At 38.5% G+C, this 14541-nt stretch overlaps 1 protein-coding gene across 1 annotated transcript in view; it reads left to right on the plus strand.

Moving 5' to 3' along the window:
* Positions 1 to 14541, plus strand: part of chrm3a (cholinergic receptor, muscarinic 3a) — an 82791-nt gene that overhangs the window by 19621 nt on the left and 48629 nt on the right. Inside the window, exon 2 of the mRNA XM_004551476.2 lies at positions 4970 to 5084. The gene's annotated coding sequence lies outside the window, so the exon portion shown is untranslated. The remainder of the gene's footprint in view (positions 1 to 4969; positions 5085 to 14541) is intronic.

Consider the following 14541-nt stretch of genomic DNA (forward strand, 5'->3'; position numbering starts at 1 on the left):
ATCCTTTATCGGTCGTAACAGTAACTCATGGCAAGTTGCAGATTACCCCTTTATGCTGGTTGTTGTGTTTATACATGTAGCATTAAATGATATGCATTATGCTGTTATTATGCTGATCCCAATGTATTGACATATAGTTAATACTGGCATAGTGGTGAAATTCGCAGTGGGTTTTTTTTACTTTACTTTTTATTATTCTTAAAGCGAAAATGTGCCAGTCCAAACATCACAAATGCTTAAGTCTTGTTGTCTTTTGACATGAGAGTGTGTGGCAGCTTTCCTTTTGAGATTTCGTGGTACTGACCTTTGAGTTTATATTTGGATCACAGATTGTGCCTCTAAAGAGCTTAACTGTCTCACATTCATGCGGTTTTTTGGAAGGTCGCAAAGACCTGTTCTTCCATCACTGCTGATTAATCTGAAAACAAAAATTGAATGACTCTTAAATCAGTCTAAAAATTGGCTCTGACGGTGTAGATATTGTCTCGGTGTGGACCACTTCAGAGAGAAGAAGATTTAACAAACGTGCGAGAGTGAGAATGCCTTGGCAAATTTTCAAGGCCTTGTTCAATGTCTTGTTTCCTGGAAGCAATACACAGCAAATATCTATCATGCAGACAATTTGCAATATTTTTAACTTCACGAAGCAGATCACATGCAATGTGTTCAAAATGTGTCACTGACAGAAAAGCAAACGCCACAGTTGAAAGTTTTACTTTTTGCTCTCAGTGAATGAAGTGAAACCAATTTAGATCTCAGGTTTAAGTTCTCTGATTTCAACGTGGAATCTCTTTATTCTCTTCCAAGCTTTTAAAAGTTATGTCCCGTAGTTCATTTTATCTGCCCTTTATTTCATGCTGTTTCCTCTCAGTTCTCAGTCTCTCTGCCTCATTTTCATTTCCAACCCTCAACTCTTTCCTTCCTTTAAAGCCTCATGGGCTTTATAGTGGCTGCTTCTCTTCCATCTGTTTCCCAATCAATTTGTTCTCATTTCCTGCCAATTGGTCCACCTCCATGGGCTAAGGCTCATTTAACAGGAAGCATCGCATGTTGAGATCATCAGCTGTAGTTATGGTGATCAGCCTGTGGACCTTTTGCCGTCAGGGAAGCTTGCCTGGATTTTAGCCATTTGTTTGAAGTTTTGAATGTAGCCCTTTACAAGACCACTGTATGTGTTCGCGTGAGGACATGACAGTGTTTAAGCAGATGGTTCACAATTTCACTCATTTTAACAGTGTGAAATTTTAATGAAGAAAACATTGTGCCTGTGGTCAGGCTGCTGTCAAGGTTTCTGTGGTTTGACATAGGAACCTTTTTGCTTGTTAGCCCGATTTAACAATCTGTTATTTGTTTGATGTGTCATGGAAAGACAACTGACAGAAGACTGCCAATCATATTTATGTTCAGCGTGTGTAAAACAAAACTTCCTCACAGTGCTGTGAATTTGACTCCCTATTAGTTTATTGCAGCTTTCTTAAACGCGGATATCTATTATCACTATCATGCATTTTTTTTAAAGACTGCCACAACGGCGCCTCTCTAATCTCTTTAGGCATTAATGTCTCACCCATACAGTATTACTGTTGGGGCTGCTGCTGTCCTTCACAAAGCCAATCTGGAATTCGTGTGCTTCTCTGAGCACAGAAAACAGAAGGCTTACAAAAAAATCCTCATTGTCCTCACTGATATGTCAGAAAGATTTTCTTTTTCTTCCCCTCTCATAAATTTTAAAGCAAGCTTTAGCTCACAAAGTGGTGACTGAGTGTTGATCGGGAGAAGGCAGAGCAGCTCTGCTGGCCAGCCAGCTGCACACATATTAAACTTGTAACTATGAGTTTCAGAAGACACTGAGGAAAAGTGTGTGGAATGTGTGCAGTCTGCATAGTCCAGTTAAGGTCTTATTATTTTGGTTAAGCCGTTTTCAGCCGTCTTTGATGGCCTACAAATTAGTTTTCCAGTTCATATGCATAAACCAATTAACAGATGATCCGTGTCCACCTTTGTGGCATGACAGCTCTTTTAACTTAGGAGTATTGTCCTTGCAGTAGCTCATCTACCCCACATTTAAATCCCAGTGCATTTTAAATATTATAAAGTGGACTTTTTAGGAAGATAAACATCTATACTATGCTTATACTAGCACACACTATATACCATGTGTATGTTGTCTATCATCTTTATGGCAAGCTAAGACAACCTTAATGTGGTTTAATGACATTACCGCTGTATATAATACACAATACAGAGCTGTAGTGTCTGTCTGCTGCTCATGAAGTAGCCAGTCTTATCAGTGGGAGCAGATGGAGAGCGTCCAAGTGAGAGGCTCAGTCTGGCTCCATGTATGTCATAAGTAAGAGGATGACCTTGGCTGAATCTCAACTGCAGTTCAACCATAAGAAACAGACTGTTTCTTTCTGTCTTTCTGTGGATGTCTATGTTTCTGCCACTCTCACAGGCACATTCATACAAACTGCTTTGCTCCTACACATTCCCATATGCAGTGTTACAGCTGAAGACAATATATACTCCTCCATACATTTATAACACGCTCACTGAGGCTCTTGCAGACCCTTGCATGCAGAAACTGAGTCATTTGTAGCATTTATCGCAGTAGAGTAAACATTTTTTTTTCTTTAGTGAAGTTTGAACCCTATTTTCTATCATGTCCCAGCAAAACTTGAGGCTCTTAAATTAACCCAACACTGACTATTTGACTTAAATATAAATCCTAAAACACATTAATCAAGGGCAGTTTTACTAGGGCCTGTGCAGTTGTTCTCACTTTTCTGCTCTCACAGTTTAGGATAAACATTCAGTGAAAAGTGATATGAATGGATTTTTGGCCAATAAAATTGAAGAGGGCTGCTTGTAGATTTATATTGGACCAAAGCTGGGTGAGATAAGAGGCTCAGTTTTGGAAAAAGAGAGATATGAGACTTTGAGGGGGGGGGGGGGCTGCTACTATAGGTATTAACCTAACCCAACTACTGCATGTCTTTGTACTGTGGGAGGAAGTAACTGAAAAGAATGGTGGAGTTGAGCGAAATTCAGGACTTTCTTGCTGCGAGGCAACAGTGCTAAACACCACCCCAAACACTTATCTGCTGGCTAAAATCACAGCTCTGATACTGTAGCATGGACATATAGTACTGATACTATAGTACTCTAATACTTGGGAGATAAAAATGAATTGACATGTCTGGGTTTGTAATTACATTTTCTCACATAATTTTTTGGACAATATGCGGTGAACTTTTGATTGCTGACTGCTGCACATGTTTTCTTGCAACTGTTTAACGAAATGCACGTCAACTTTGTATTTTCAAGCTCATATATTTCTCGTGTTTGAATCGTGAACTAATGCTAAGTCGGTTACATTTTTTTTTTTAACCAGCTGGAGCAACACAACAAGACCAGAGAGCAGAGATCAGGAAAAATGTTGTCAGGTTTTTTTATTCTATTTGGCGATTAATGCCTGCGACTGGTGTATGAATGCTCAATCTCCAATACAACATGAGCTTCTTTTCAAAGGGCCCACAGTTGCATTTTGAACATGAACGATTCAGTTTCCTCCTTCAGAACAGTTTTAATTCAAACTATGAACTAAAACTTATATAATTACTTGACCTTTTATCTGTTACTTTAAAGCAGTGCCCTTCACATGTACCGTATAAAACATCTCTGTAACAGAGTACTAATGAGCTATTGTACGTCGACATTCTCATATCTGGATAATTACCATTTCACATTATTGTGGGAAAAGCCCCCTCATTCATTGGGTATTTCTTATAAACTGAGACTCAGATCAAGTCTTGTTACAGATTTAAAGTGGAAACTTGAAAATGGTAATTGTCTCGTTCGGTCTCACTTGAGAACGCCTCTGCAGACTCTGCTAAACTGTGAAGCAGATAGGCCAAGCACGGTCATTGGTATTAGGATGAAATACTCCATGTTGTTAAAATGTCTCATTTTAAATCCTACAAAACAGTTGTTCATTTGTATTTAAATTTGCCTGTTTTCACTTTAGTGCTCATGCAGCCACTGAAAATGTCAGTGTTACTAAAAAAAGAAGTCACTGTAGAGAGTCGTCCTTGCTTAGAAATGTCATGCAACTTCCCATTAGAAAGGAAATATTTCCTCGATTGACCTTTGAGGTGTAATTTGTATGTAACACGAAAATGAGACCGGTATGCTCATTTATTTCACAATGCTGGAGGTGTTTGTGAATTGTTTGAATATTAGTATCAAGCCCGTGCCTTGGCCTTCTTCCTCTCCGTAACCCTTTTTCATTTACTCATCCAAGCCAGCTATGACTTCCGTTTTTAATAAATGTTTTTTCAGTGTGGGAACCGCTCCATTACTTCTGATTATTTGTAATGGCAAGCTCATTCTTTTATAGTACATTCACTTGAAGACTGTTTTAATGAGCTCTCAGAAGGTCTGCTTCCTTAGCCTGTGGCTAGATCCAGTTATGTACAGCAAGCAACTCTACTAGACCAAGACTATATAAGGCATGAACACTTCCCTAGACATGAAGACGTGCCATTCTTCCCTTTGACAGATATTATCCAGTGGGGAATGGTAGCCACACGATTTGAGTAGATCCTTGATTGTAACATATTGCATAAATAAAACATAAAGAAATATTTTAGCATTGCAGGGGATGTCAAGCTATTTTGGAGGGCAATATGAGCTATTTGGCTGCGTTATATGCTTAGTTACAGAATAAAGACATTTGGCTTTATTTTTAAAGCTGAAATGTTTAATTTCTGGAGACAAATACTGGTCATTTGTGACCAAACTGAAATTAATATTACAGACTATCCACCTGTTAATGATTGACCTTCAGATGAAAAGCTACAAGACGTGCTATACGTGTTTCACTTCCTAATTTGGACACGTGTGTTTTTAACACATTATCTTGTTTCCTGTCCTTATTTCTGCCCCCTGCTCCCTGTCTGCCTTCCAGACGCCATGATCCGGCTGGAGGAGGATAATCGTGCACCCCCAGTACACAGCATGGACACCAAAAGGCACTCTGCTGAAAGGTGACCTCCAGGAATTTCACCTCCACAAATTATTTGGTGAGTTAAAAGTGAGAGAATCTCCTGTTGGCCCATGACACCATCTTCCCCCCGTGTTAGCTGACCTGCTGCTTAATGCAAAAGTTTGTTTTAGACATTTAAATGAAGTCCTCTAAAACAGAAGACATAAAAAAAATTGTACAGTTTTATATTTACTACCTTTTTAGGAAAAAAGCTCAGCATGGATTTATGGTTTTTTTGTTGATTTTTTTTCTAGCACCATAAAGCGCTGATTGAATGAGCTATGCTTACAATTGTTCCTTTTGGTCTGCAAAAAAGGTTTAAGTGCAAAAAAAATGTCATTTCCCAATTAAAATTGTATATTTTTCTTTTATGACTAAATCTGTTTTTTCTTTTAGTATCATTTAGAAAAAGAGACACAATGCAGGTTGTATTAGTGTGTGTGAGCACTCCTCCTGCAGCTCTTTCCTCCCCCTGAGCGTTTTAAGTCCTTCTGAGCAAATGAGCATAGCCATATGGCTTATACTTATTCTTTTGGCAGCCCTCTACTCAACCCATTTCACCAGTGGTCTCACTTCCTGTGTGAACTTATTATACAGTTAGGTCTATAATTTGTTGAACAGAGACAGAATTTTTGTAGTTTTGCCTCTGTACACTAGTGTTTAGCCGTTAGCTTTAATTCAGGGGGTTTTACAAAAAAGACCTGCATTCACTGTTTATTCATTAGAGCCACTTTATGCATAGTCTCCTGTTTTTAGAGGCTCAAAACTAACTAACCGTCACTATGCTTTGGGTCATTATCACTATTTGCACTGTGAAATGCTGTCTGATCAGTTTTGCAACATTTGTCTGAATCTGAGGAGAGAGTATAGCCCTCTACACTCCAAGATTCATCCTGCTGCTTATATCAATAGTAACAGCATTAATAGACACTAGTGACCCGCTTCCACTGGCAGCCATACATGCCCATGCCATAACATTGCCTCGATTATGTTTGACAGATATTGTGGTATGCTTTGGATCACAAGCAGTTTGTGTTTTCCTCGATCTCTTCCCTTCATTCTGGTACAAGTTAATCTGCCCAGAGATTTCTTTTCAGAAATGTCTTTCTTTTCCTTGAGTATAACCAGTGGTTTGCTGCTTGTTGTAAACTCTGTATTTACATTCACGAAGGTGCCTCTTTATTGCTCACTCTGACAAGGACGTTCCTACTTCCCCTGGAGTTCCCCTTCCCTTTGACTTGATTAGATGTTGTAAATTTGTTTTACTTAACCATAAAATAATTCTGTTATTTTCTACTGTGGTTGCCTTCTTTGGTTTTTTGGGCTTTTTGGTATTGCGGAGTTGGCCAGTGCGTTCATTCTTTTTAAGAATTTACCAAGTTATTGATTTGGCTATGCCTAAAATTTTTGGTATTTATCTGATTTGTTTAAATTTGTTGTCGTTTTTTTTCTTTCAGCCTAATGAAGGCCTTCCTCACTTGCACCAACATCTACTTGGGACTCATATTTAAAATTGTAGTGATAAAATATAAAAGGCAATTCTGAAAATGGGCCACTATGTACAGGGAGTGCAGAATTATTAGGCAAGTTGTATTTTTGAGGAATAATTTTATTATTGAACAACAACCATGTTCTCAATGAACCCAAAAAACTCATTAATATCAAAGCTGAATGTTTTTGGAAGTAGTTTTTAGTTTGTTTTTAGTTTTAGCTATTTTAGGGGGATATCTGTGTGTGCAGGTGACTAATATTGTGCATAATTATTAGGCAACTTAACAAAAAACAAATATAGGTTCAAGGTTCAAGGTTCTTTATTTGTCACATGCATAGTTATACAAGTATAACACACAGTGAAATGTAGCCTGACACGCTCCTCGACATGTGCAAAAAAATTGGTGTGTGTGTGTGTGTGTGTGTGTGTAGAGGAAGAACATTATATATATATATATATATATATATATATATATATATATATATATATATATATATATATATTAGTGCTGTCAATAGATTAAAAAAAATTAACTAACTAATCTCACAATTTTCTGTTATTAATTGCGATTAATCTCAATTACTTTATTAATAGCCTGGCTCCAATTACATTTTTTTATTCTTTATATTTTAAGTAATTATCGTTGTTCACCGAAGTCCAGTGGTCTCCGGTGAGAGCGACATTCCTTACTTGCACAAGCTTGCTGGACTGCTGAGCCCTCTGGTCCCCATACAAAGTGTGCAGTCTCGACACAATGGTTCCTCTCGAGGGCAGATTGTAACACTCATCTCCTGATGCAGCACGAATGACTTCTCTCAGTCCATCATCTTCTACTATGCTAACTGGTCGGCAGTTTTTAGCTATCCAAACAACCAAGGAATTGGTTACCTTTTCTCTCACATTTTTTGTTATTCGTCCACAAGCACCATACTCCTGAAGCGTAGACTGGCGAGGTCCCGTAGAGGTGGATTCAGTTGGGTGTTTTGCTCTCAGGTGATACGCCAGTGATGAACTGCTTCTGTGGTACTTGAATTCAGCGTTGCAAATTGTGCATCTTACTCTCGTTTTGTCCAACAAGCCATCAGGCAACTTCTTAAAGAGAAACTTTCCACCCAAAAGTCCGCCCTCGTCCATGCTTGCGTGTGTTAGCTAGTGTTAGCTAGATAGTAGCATGGTGTCACTTCTTCTTCTTCTTCTAATCATTTCTGTCAGGCCAAACGCCAGCATAGCACACTGTTGCCCCCTCCTCCAGAGGTGCTCATGAATTTAAAAGTCTTAGATTACAGGAAATTAATAAAAAAACAAAATCAGCGTTAAATTTTTTTAATGCATTAAACATTTCGCGTTGATCTTAACAATTAACGCGATAATTTTGACAGCACTAATATATATATATATATATATATATATATATATATATATATATATATATATATATTGGGTGAATGTGCAGTAGTAGCAGCAAGCAGGTGAATTCTGTGAGAGGGCCGGTGTGTGTGTTTAGGGCACGGATGGCTTGGGGATAGAAGCTCCTCTTGAGTCTCTCTGTCCTTGCCCGGAAGATGCGGAACCTTCTACCAGATTGCAGAAGTTGGAACAGTTTGTTGCCAGGATGGGACGGGTCCTTCAGTATCTGCGCTGCTCTAGTCCGGCATCTCCTGGTGTAGGTGTCCTGAAGCGGGGGGAGAGCAATCCTGCAGCAGCGTTCTGCTGTACGGATCACTCTCTGGAGAGCTTTTTGGTCCTTCACACAGCTGTTCCCAAACCACGATGTCATGTTCTGTGTGAGGATGCTCTCCACAGCGCCTGTATAGAAAATCCTGAGGATCTTTGGAGAGACCCTGAACTTCCTCAGTTGTCGTAGGTGATACAGGCGCTGCCTAGCCTTATATATACCCATTTCAATTATTTATTTTTACCAGTGAAACCAATATAACATCTCCACATTCACAAATATACATTTCTGACATTCAAAAACAAAACAAAAACAAATCAGCGACCAATATAGCCACCTTTCTTTGCAAGGACACTCAAAAGCCTGCCATCCATGGATTCTGTCAGTGTTTTGATCTGTTCACCATCAACATTGCGTGCAGCAGCAACCACAGCCTCCCAGACACTGTTCAGAGAGGTGTACTGTTTTCCCTCCTTGTAAATCTCACATTTGATGATGGACCACAGGTTCTCAATGGGGTTCAGATCAGGTGAACAAGGTGGCCATGTCATTAGTTTTTCTTCTTTTATACCCTTTCTTGCCAGCCACACTGTGGAGTACTTGGACGCGTGTGATGGAGCATTGTCCTGCATGAAAATCATGTTTTTCTTGAAGGATGCAGACTTCTTCCTGTACCACTGCTTGAAGAAGGTGTCTTCCAGAAACTGGCAGTAGGACTGGGAGTTGAGCTCCAGTACTCCACCTCCACCTTGCTGGTGTCTGAGTCGGACTGGAGCTCTCTGCCCTTTACCAATCCAGCCACGGGCCCATCCATCTGGCCCATCAAGACTCACTCTCATTTCATCAGTCCATAAAACCTTAGAAAAACCAGTCTTGAGATATTTCTTGGCCCAGTCTTGACATTTCAGCTTGTGTGTCTTGTTCAGTGGTGGTCGTCTTTCAGCCTTTCTTACTTTGGCTCCAGTGATGTTGCAGCTCTGAAATATGGTCAAACTGGTGGCAAGTGGCATCTTGGCAGCTGCACGCTTGACTTTTCTCAGTTCATGGGCAGTTATTTTGCACCTTGGTTTTTCCACACGCTTCTTGCGACCCTGTTGACTATTTTGAATGAAACGCTTAATTGGTCGATGATCACGCTTCAGAAGCTTTGCAATTCTGAGACTGCTGCATCCCTCTGCAAGATATCTCACTATTTTTGACTTTTCTGAGCCTGTCAAGTCCTTCTTTTGACCCATTTTGCCAAAGGAAAGGACATTGCCTAATAATTATGCACACCTGATATAGGGTGTTGATGTCATTAGACCACACCCCTTCTCATTACAGAGATGCACATCACCTAATATGCTTAATTGGTAGTAGGCTTTCGAGCCTATACAGCTTGGAGTAAGACAACATGCATGAAGATGATGATGTGGACAAAATACTCATTTGCCTAATAATTCTGCACTCCCTGTATAACATTTTTTCCAATTCCTAAACAGCTGCAGAAGTTTTGTAAAACATCTTGAATTAAAGCTGGAAGGTTGCACTTCAATCACATCTTAGTGGTTTGATTTAAAACCCATGTGTGGTGGTGTACAGAGGCTCATAGCTGACTATGAGAATGTTACAGTACCATGCTGATGGTAGAATTTAGCTCAAAGCATCATTTCCACAAAGTACAGCCCCCCACATCTGCTACTTGAGTTCTTATTTTCTAGTTCATCAAAAGTGTCACCTCTTGTAGATTTTAGTTAAAAGAAATCATGTGTGCAGATGACTTCTCATGAGGTAAAGGGGTATAATGAAGTGGTAGGAGAACTCTTTCTTCCAGTCAATCAAAACAGCATGATCCGGTATTATCCTGCAAGCCTGCCTGGGAAGGCTCTGATTAGTCCTGCCTGAGGAGCTACATTAATATGAGTCTAATAGCCATGGATAAAACTGACTTTAATTCCTGAACAGTTAATAAAAATGCAATTAAAACACTTTGAATAAAAGCTGAAAGTCGTCACTTCGATCACATCTGGATTGTGTGCGATTTAAAGTCAACTGTTGTGGCGTACAAAGGCGGAACTACAAAAACCGAGCCTTTCCTGGGTAAATTATTATTCATGCACTCAGCTAATTCAATCTGAAAAGACCTGTGATTGGCTGAAGTCTCCTGTCACAGCCTAGACCTTCAAAAACCTGAAAGCCGATCCCATTATCTTTCTCAGACCAACTGCATTGCAATACAATATAAGGTCATAATGAATTTTTAAATCCTAGTGACACCAAATTTTATTACCAACCAGTTACTAACAATCATGCAATTCATTAAAACATTTAAACTTACCAGCTTTGTTGCTAAATGTTTTCAGCTGCTGATTAAAACACAGTTGGTGCTTGTTAATAGGATCAATATATTTTTGGTTTTGGCATTTTTGTGGGCTATTATAACAACTATGACAAGATGATTATTCAAAACTATTTGTCCAAATTTGAAAAAATATATCTAATCGTTGAAATCTCTGTAGACTACTAAATTTAAACTACCCATGTAAAAATGATGGTGAAGTGCGCTTGATCTTAATTTAGATGCACAATCAAGACACTTTGCTTTTGTGAAGGCCCATGTAGGGTAGCAGTCCTCAGTGGCAGTTGCTCAACATCTGTAAGTTATTATCTGCAAAAACAAAATATCAGCACACACAAGACAGTAAAAAATAATCAGCTGTAATAATAATGACATTTAGCAGATGACAACAACCACAATGCAAAAACACAAATGCTGCTACCAATACTTAGATGTACAATAATAAATGTGATGCTTAATAATGTGCAATGTGAATAGGCAGCATTGCTTGGGAAAAGCAGTATGCGTGTGATTTAATTGGATCAAGATTTGCTTTTAAAAAAAGAACCCCAAAAATATTGTTAAAGGCAAAGTACAAGTGTCACAAAGAGGGCGACAGGCTGTCACTTGACAAATGAAATGAATATTTGTGTTGGATTCATAAGTGGAGAGGCTGGTATTTCGGTTGTGTGGTCTCAAGTTACATTAGTGATAATTATTTCTGTTATTTATTCTTTGCTAATAGCAAACACTTCTGCAAAAAAATGCTAAGGAAGTAGCATTTTAGGTAGGTCTCATTATAATAATAAGCTTGTTCGGTCTTCATGTTGAAGTATCAGTAGTGCGAGATATTGATCCCCAAGTTGCTCCTGGTGTGTGTGTGTGTCACAATAAAAAAGTGCTGTATAAAAGTGTAAACGGGGGTTGTAGTCGAAAGCCTATTGCTCAGAGTAAAAAACATGCTATATAAGTACCAGTTCCTTTATCATCAGTGTATTATTTTAACTATGTATGTGCTGCTTTATCTATTCACTGACTTCAAACTGGTGATAAAACCTTTGAATTACAGTAGCTTGTGACCTGACATTAGAAAAGATCTTGAGTAAGTCTTGTTGTTTTGTAAATAAAGACAAAAAATTAAAAAAGAATATGATAAAAAAACTATAAAAGTAATGAAGTCCAACCCCTGAGTATAAATTACATAGGGATGATAGGTTGTGATAATATTATTTATTTGGTGCATAGTGCTGCAGAACTTTTTCTGATAAAATATAACCTCATCTTCTCCTGAAAAGTTTGCATCAAATGATGTAGCCTTGGGTGAGGTTGACTCTTAATGGAAATCTGGTCTCTCACTGAAGCAATGATTGATATCAGACTTGCATTCATTTGACAGTAGATACCTCAGGCTACAATTCATGCAATCGCTATAAGTGAAATAAACACACACAAAAAACACCCCAAAAAACATGAAAAATCAAGCAAACATTAAAAAAAGCATTAATTGGCCAAAGGCAAGGCTCATTTATCACTAATGAAATGGTGCATGCATGCAGTGTAAATGCTATGAAGAGTTCAGTGGGTTTACAGTGGGTTTGTCACCAAGCAGCACATCTGTGAGGGTGGTTCCAACAGCAAATGTGGTTAAAAGCACTCAAGCACTGGATAGGATTCAGTCAGCGTGCATTTAATTTGGGTTTGGAGTAACAGGAGGCATGGACGTGGTTATACAAGAGATATGGACAAACACATTTGTGACTGTGTAGGAAGGCACAGATAAACCATTTCTGTCACCTCATTTCTTAGAATATCATTACCTGTCTAAAGTAATGTGTTTGTCTCAGTTTGTTTCATTTCATCCATCTCAGCCATTTGTCTCTTTGTTAGATTTTATTGGACATGCACAATCTATGGTGGCAGATTGTAATCACTATGGTTTAAAGTGCTTTGAGTTTTGTTTATCCAAAACTAGTAATTTAAAAGGTCACTGGGGGATTAAAAAAAAAAAGCTTCATTGAAATTCAAGAAAGCTTCAGATATGTACCCTATACTAACTGGTCACCTGACAAAATCAGTTTTCTAGCAAAAGAATTTACAAAAGTTGGATTGTTTCATTGTTTTTAACTTTATTCGCAGGCAATGTCCTTTGTCATAAGACCTGAGCAGTAATTATTGCTTCACCAATATATGCTCTACAAGAAATCCTTAAGATAAATGACAGAACATATTAAATAATTAATTCGTAATTATTTAATATGTAATAAATGAATTATTTGGTTATTTCTGTTTGTTGTATAGCATATCAATCAATTATCTTTACGAAAATGTACCATTGATTCCATTTTTGAAGCCACACTATATATATTTATTTCGTTTCTGGCGTAATCTATCCACCATGTGTTGTTGCATATCCTAACTTGATCTGGGGAACTGATGAAGCATTTGTGAGAACAAAAGGTGAATTATAGTTCCATTGGGACTTCATTAGCTAGTGGGCTCTGTACTACAATACTTATATACATTATAAAAACCTATTTGGTATTCAGCTGCAGTTCTCAGGGGCTCGTATTTGCAATTAAATAATAATCTCTCACTAAGTTAAGAGTTAGGAAATCTCTAATAACACACACACACACACACACACACACACACACACACACACACACACACACACACACACACACACACACACACACACACACTTGTGCTAAACTCTGTCCACACAAAGATTTGATGATACTTGGCGACAGTAGGATTAGGGCATTTTGAAACACTGTAGTGATTGTTGTTTTCACTTTGCTTGAAAACTCTTTATCTCTGGCAAATGAGGAGCCCATTTTTCCTTAACAGTGTATCTGTGTATATAAATGCAAATGATGCCATCCAAGTGGATGGAATTCAATTTAAATAATGATCCGATACATTTCAAAGTGCTGTTTTTGAAATTGGCTCTCTTGGGACCGGACAGCTTGGAAAGGACTTCGCCAGCGTTTTTGTCCCCAACACTGAAAGTCAAATACCAATCACATCACTGGAGAAACACAATAACTCTGCTAAATCATGTTGCAACAGAAGCATGGAAACTGCTTTTTTAATTTCTACTATTTACCTGTCACTTTGTATATATGCACTGGAATACTTACTCTGCATTTTTATGTTCAATTAAATTTTCAGTTGTATTTATACAACGCCAAATCACAACAACAGTCGCCTCAAGGCGCTTTATATTGTAAGGTAGACCCTACAATAATACATACAGAGAAAAACCCAACAATCATGTGACCCCCTATGAGCAAGCACTTTGGAAAAAGTGCGAAGGAAAAACTCAGTTTTAACAGGAAGAAACCTCCGGCAGAACCAGGCTCAGGGAGGGGCAGCTATCTGCGGTGACTGGTAGCGGAAAGCGAAGGAAGAGCCCGAGAGGTCTATTAACGCATAGTGAGTGAGAAAGGTAACTGAAAAAGATGTTATTATTAATTAATCAGAACGTATTAAACCAGACCACAATATAGTAAAAACAAGAAAGCAAACATAAAAACCCAACACATATTTGGGTTATATGTATTGTCTGCTTTAGAGGACACTGAGATGGAGTGTCCCTGTTGGTATGAGGTGAAGCCCCAGGGGACAGATTAAAGAAGCTGGCATGGTACATAAGCAAAGGCTTAGAGGTGCATGTTGAGCCTGAGTGCTGTATCATTCCCAGTTAAGTGTACTACAGCAGAGTGATTGGCTTCTTTTTTTTGGATGCATGTGATGTTTTTTTTATCTCCTATTATGTTTATTGCCTAACCCTAACCCAGTAACTCATCCACTGAGGTTTTAGTCAATTATGGCACCTAGCATGATGCACGTAATGAGTCGTTTTTGGTTTCCAGCCATATTGCATAACCCTTTAGCCAAGTCCCATTCCTGCACTTTACCACTTCATTCACTGATTGCTTTGTCCAAATCCAGCTTTGGCTCCAATTACTGCCTCTTTCTGTCAATATGTTTGCCCCACAGAGATT

The sequence above is a fragment of the Maylandia zebra genome, linkage group LG13, assembly GCF_041146795.1.
Source record: "Maylandia zebra isolate NMK-2024a linkage group LG13, Mzebra_GT3a, whole genome shotgun sequence".
NCBI lineage: Eukaryota > Metazoa > Chordata > Actinopteri > Cichliformes > Cichlidae > Maylandia > Maylandia zebra.